At 38.5% G+C, this 6009-nt stretch overlaps 1 pseudogene; it reads right to left on the reverse strand.

Annotated features, from left to right (window-relative positions):
- Positions 1–404: 404 nt before the first annotated feature.
- On the reverse strand, positions 405–2833 carry LOC149197425 (uncharacterized; annotated as a pseudogene).
- Positions 2834–6009: the final 3176 nt, after the last annotated feature.

The raw sequence follows: 6009 nt of genomic DNA on the forward strand, positions 1-6009 counted from the left end.
TGACTGACTCCTGAGTTAACTCTATGTCTTTTTGGCTTAGATTTATACAAAAAGGTTCTGTTTAAACAATTCTGGTTTTGATCCTTAATCTGTTTTACCAAATCTTGAGTACCTCCAAGTCCACTTTTAACTCCACTTAATCCCTAAGAATCCTCTCTAGTTCCTCAAATCATGAAACCACTTTAGAGTCTAAGAATTACAATTAATTTCCAACTCTCTCATCATCACTCACGTTCTCCTACATTCGAGATCATTTACAAATATCCTCACAATATCTAATTAATTCCTATCCTATCACTCAAAACATTAATGATTACATACATAGGAATCCAACTTCCTTGAAAATACAAGACCCCTTAAGTTAACTAGAACATAATGAAATTGTTGAGTTGTGTGCTCCGGCATTAGAGAGGATCATTGTTGGATGGAGGTTGTATTTGGTCTAACTACGGGAATGGGTTTTTTAGAGCCTCGAAGGAAAAGTTGAGCGTTGATTGGTTCAAACCAGAATTCTCCTCCAGTTGTTGCTACTGCAACATCAATTCTTCCAACCTACATCTTCTTTGCACTTCTTCTCTATCTCATTTAAGATCATGCAATGATTGCATGGAACAAATTGAATCAATGAGAAGAATAGGAGGAATTAAATATGTTGAATCATAATTTTTCCTATGATTAGTCAGAGAGTTGAAAAAAGGGACAAGTCCTGGAAGGTCCATTGGAGCAATACTCGCATTTGAAATTTTCAAATTCTGCTCAAAAATGGGGCTTGAGTTGTGGTTCATGGATGTAATGGCAGAAGTTCTTCAATCATGGTTAGAGATCGTTCCACAATTTGGAGACGGGGCAGTTTTCATTGAATCTTGTGAAGTTCTTTCTGAATGCTCAATGTTCGATTTCATTATAGTATTCCTTATGGGTAGTATTCCTGGCACCTTTTCATCAATTTCTTCGTGGAATTGTTCCATTTCTTCTTCCATGGACCACTCTTTCTCCTTAGCTAACTTCTCCATACTACTCTTCTTGTTGTATATTCGACAAAGTACCCAATAATCCAACTGCAACAAGAAGCAATTTGCTCATTAGAAATATGGATAACCCAAAAGAGAAAATAAAGGACTTTGAGCTAAATTTACATCACTGAAACCCGTCACAAGCCCTCATTTTTAAAATGGACTTAGGAAAACAAAAATAATATTTTATATTTATATTTTTCCTTATTGAAAGCCTTTGGATTAAATTAGAAAACACTTGATTTCTATAATATAGAAAACAACCCCCTGTTTCCCAAATTGATTTTCCCCAGATACATTCATCCTCTAAAGTCCAATTGGTGTGGGCCTTGTAATGACTAGGCCATAATAGCATCCAACCTAACAGGTGTTTTAAACCAAGAAACACCTACAATGTCTATTGACACATAGGAATATACATGAATAGAATCAGCAAGGCGATATTCATGCATAATCCAATTAGTCTTGTTTCCTTTAGGTTCTTTTCAAACATATAAAACCAGAGCATTCTTGATGCCAACATCCCTGTTGCTGCCCTTAGCAGTGATGGGTTTATCTGCTGATGTAGCTTTCCAGTATCCTGAGCCAACAACCTTGTTGGGGCGAGAACCATTTGGATACTTCTTGTCCCAGGGAGTGAAAATATGCCATTCCTTTTCTCCAAACAATGCCTTTTTTGTAGGAATTGGAAATGCATATCAGACCAAAACAAATAACAATTTCTAATAACTGAAAGAAAATAAGAATGAAAAACAAGAATTTCCCATTGCAAGAACATGACATGGGCATAAGTATGAGAGAACACTATAAATGAATTCAGTTTAAAACCGAAGAACACCCATGTCCATATAAGAGTCCATACCCATATATAAAAATGAGATGATTAATTTTAAGATTGAAGGTTGCCACATCAATCAAAGAGACATATCCAAGTAATAGTTCTAAGACATGGAAGGGAATTGATTTGTATATTTGGAAAATTAGAGAATTCTTTTTTGAGATATATAGAAAAATCTCATTCTTATGCAATGCCCATCTTACACTAGAAAAGCCCCAAATTTAATAGTTTAGCCTTTACAGGCAGTGTAACATAAAAAAGGCTTGTTTAGCAAGAAATGAACTCAACCAAAGTTGTCTGTTTAAAATAGGAACAACATCAAGATCACAGTTCAAATAACATCAATGACAAAGTCTAATCCCCATGGAAATAAATGAAGTTACAGTGCAAAATCCTATTTCTCTGGAATTGGTAGTGGATTGAAACAAAAGGTTCCATCTACCCAAGTAAATGAACAGTCACAAAGAATGAAGAACCAAATCTATTTATAAAAAGTTGTATAAAATAAACCAAATTTGACCCTAAATGTTTTATAGACCACTATCGATTCATCAACTTTTGGAGGGTGAAGAAAATATCTAGGTTGATCTTTAGGACCTTTCCCTTCCAATATCTAGCTAAGAGCTAAGATAAGACTTTTCCCTTCCAAGGTAGGGCATGACCTTACAGCCTTTCAGAACCTAACTTGTTAGGACTGTAAGACCAGGGTGTACCTTTTAAAACAATGAGCGTAGACCCTTCCCCTTAGGATCTTCAGACTTCATTAAAACCAATAACACCAAGGCCTAGCTTGAGCTAACTAGCCACATCCAAACCTCAATGGAAATGCGGTAAGTCAAACTAATGGCTTCAACACCTCTATCACTATGGTGGCAGTGGCTCTAATTTATCAGAACTAGTAAAATAATTGGCCCTTCCAACTAGAGCGTTCAATAGTAGTAGGTGTCAGTACCATGGCAACATCATGTGCCAGTCTAACCATAGTAGTATTGATTCGTAGCTTGTGTGTTTGTGCCACGTGCATGATGAAAGGGACTGCCCCCCCACCCAAGGCACGCACATTAATGGATTAGATTATGTTGGATGTGGAAATGGAAATTTATTAATCCATTCACCTATGTTCCATGATATTATTCCAAGTAATATGTTATAGAAATTAGCATTATCTTTGTGTTTAGTGAAATCATGGAACTCAACTTTCACGAATTTATTGGAATTCAGGCTTGCCAGAACGTGAAAATGCACTAGATAGATACGATAATTATATTTGTGTCCAACTAATGACCATAAAATAGGTCAAAAGGATTGTTGAGTACAATCATGTCCATAAAGTGCGGAAGAACCAAATGATCTACTATAAAAAATACAATGCATGAATATAAAAGGTACAATGCAGGTGTAGGAATTTACAGGGTAAGTTCCTCAGAAAGAACACCAAAAGGACACTGCTCACAACCAGATCACAGATCAATACACCAGTATTTTTGACGTGGTTAAAACCCTAAAAGAGGGAAACAGTCCACGGCCTGAGCCAACGCAGCCACTTCAGGCAATTTATTAATCAAAGAATCAAAATTTACATAAGCTTCTCTCATGCACGGATTACCCTACAAATGACCCTCCATGCGCTTTAAATAGAATTCATGGACCAATCGGGTGTCAAGCCACGGATCAAGTGTCGCTAATACCGAGGAGAGAATGAACCGTCGGATCACTACATATCGTGACCATCGGATTGTAAGTTACAAAATGTACAACGGTAAAGAAACACACTTTACCTAACTCTATACTAGACCAAGTTGTACTTAACTATTTCCTATGTGTCGGAATATCCTAACATCCCCCCTTAAGAACAACTTGGGATAGGATTGAAGGATTTACAAATATGACACAATAGGAGAAGGAAGGAGGCACTAGAGCCTATTCCCCCTTAGTGACAACTTCCTGAACTCCAACCATAAATCGAAGTTTAGTGAACTTCGCCTCTGTGAGAGCCTTTGTGAAGATGTCTACAACTTGATCATCTGTTGAACAATATTGCACTTCAAGAACATGGTCGTGAATGAGCTTTCTAATGAAGTGCATGTGGAGTTCAATGTGTTTGTTGCGCTAATGTTGAACTGGATCTTTGCATAGCTGAATGGCACTTTGATTATCACACCAAAGTGTAGTCGGATGCTGCTGCTGAAAGCCAAATTCTGACAGGATCTGACGAAGCCACAAGGCTTCCTTACTAGCTTCTACGGCACCACGATACTCTGCTTCTGCTGATGAAAGAGAAATGGAAGCTTGTTTCTTACAAGCCCATGTAATAGGTCCTGAACCAAGAGTGAACACATAACCGGCAGTAGACTTCCGATCATCAGGGTCACCAGCCCAATCAAAATCAGTGAAACCAACCAATAGAGGAGCTGCTTCGGCACTGTAATGAATCCCAAACTGAACTGTACCTCGAACATAACGAAGTATTATTTTAGCTGCTTTCCAATGACTTTCACGGGGGTTTTGCATGAACCGAGCAACAAGGCCAACAACAAAGGAAAGGTCAGGATGAGTATGGGTTAGATACAAGAGTTTTCCTACAAGTTGACGGTATAATGTAGCATCAACTTCAGGAGAAGTACAAGTGACTGAAAGTTTGACTCCAGACTGAAAGGGAGAAGGGGCTGGCTTACAGTCTTCCATGTGAAAATGACGTAGAATATCACAAGCATACTTGGACTGGGAAAGGGAAATACCCTCCTTTTATTGCAAGACTTGAAGACCGAGAAAATAGTGTAAGTGTCCTAAGTCTGTCATTTCAAATTTCCTTTTGAGGCTAGACTTCACATGGTTTATAAGGTTGGGATCACTACCAGTAAGGATAAGATCATCAACATAAAGAACAAGGATGATAAGAGAGTTGCCCACTTTCTTGGTGTAGACAGTATTGTCAGAATGACACCTATAAAAGCCAGATTCTAAAAGAAAGCTATCCATTTTGGCATACCAAGCCCGAGGAGCTTGCTTGAGACCATAAAGGGATTTCTTAAGTCGACAAACAAGGCTGGAGTCTATTTGTATGAAGCCAATGGGTTGTTCCACATAGATTTCTTCATGCAAGTCCCCATGCAAGAAGGCAAATTTAACATCCATCTGATGGACTTCCCATTTGAAAGAGGCAGCAAGGGAAAGAACAAGGCGGATAGAGTTCATTTTGGCAACAGGGGAGAAGGTTTCAGTGTAGTCAATGCCTTCAACCTGTGAAAAGCCCTTAGCAACAAGACGAGCTTTATGTTTATCAACTTTCCCAACTGGTCCATACTTGGTTCTATAAACCCATTGGCATCTAACAGTTTTCGTCTCTTTGGTAAAGGAACAAGATCCCATGTATCATTTGCCAATAATGAATGATATTCTTCATTCATAGCTGCTTCCCAATCTGGATGGCCTGAAGCTTCTGCAAAGGTGTCAGGATCATAATTTACTGGAGCTTGAGCCAGTAAAGAAGAGGCTCTCTCGAACTGAGAACGTGTGTGTCACTGATCTGTAGGGTCACCGGCAAGATCACCTGCTGCATCTCGAGTAGCACGAACCCATTTTGGAAGCTCAGGAGCTGAAGGAAGATCCTGAGATGGCGGGGGAGGATTGTCATCCTCACTTTCATCATCTGAAGAAGAAATGTTTTCAAAGGTAGAAGAGATAGGGAGAGGTGGCACATCCGCCGACTAGGCTCGCAGGCCGATATATTTTCATCAAATTTTACATCTCTTCTAATGATAACATTTTTGGACTTAAATGGAATAAGTCTATAGCCTTTGACATCTTCAGAATATCCAACAAAAGTACATTTTTCACTCTTAGGTTCTAAAGCTTTATGCTTTTCATCTGGAATATGGGCCCACGCTTCACTTCCAAAAACACGAAAGTGACTTACATCTGGTTTGATTGAGCTCCATGCTTCTTCTGGAGTGATATTCTTTAAAGCCTTAGTAGGAGTGTGATTTATTATGTAATTTGCACAGTTAATTGCTTCTGCCCAAAAACTAAGACCAAGTCCTTTAGATTGTAGCATACAATTAGCCATTTCCTTTAAGGTGCGATTCTTCCTTTCAGCTACACCATTTTGTTGTGGAGTATATGGAACAGTATGTTGCATTTGAATTCCATTCTCAGTGC

Source organism: Pinus tabuliformis, chromosome 2_2 (genome assembly GCF_031772625.1).
Source record: "Pinus tabuliformis cultivar Carrire ecotype Pingquan chromosome 2_2, CPIR1, whole genome shotgun sequence".
Lineage (NCBI taxonomy): Eukaryota > Viridiplantae > Streptophyta > Pinopsida > Pinales > Pinaceae > Pinus > Pinus tabuliformis.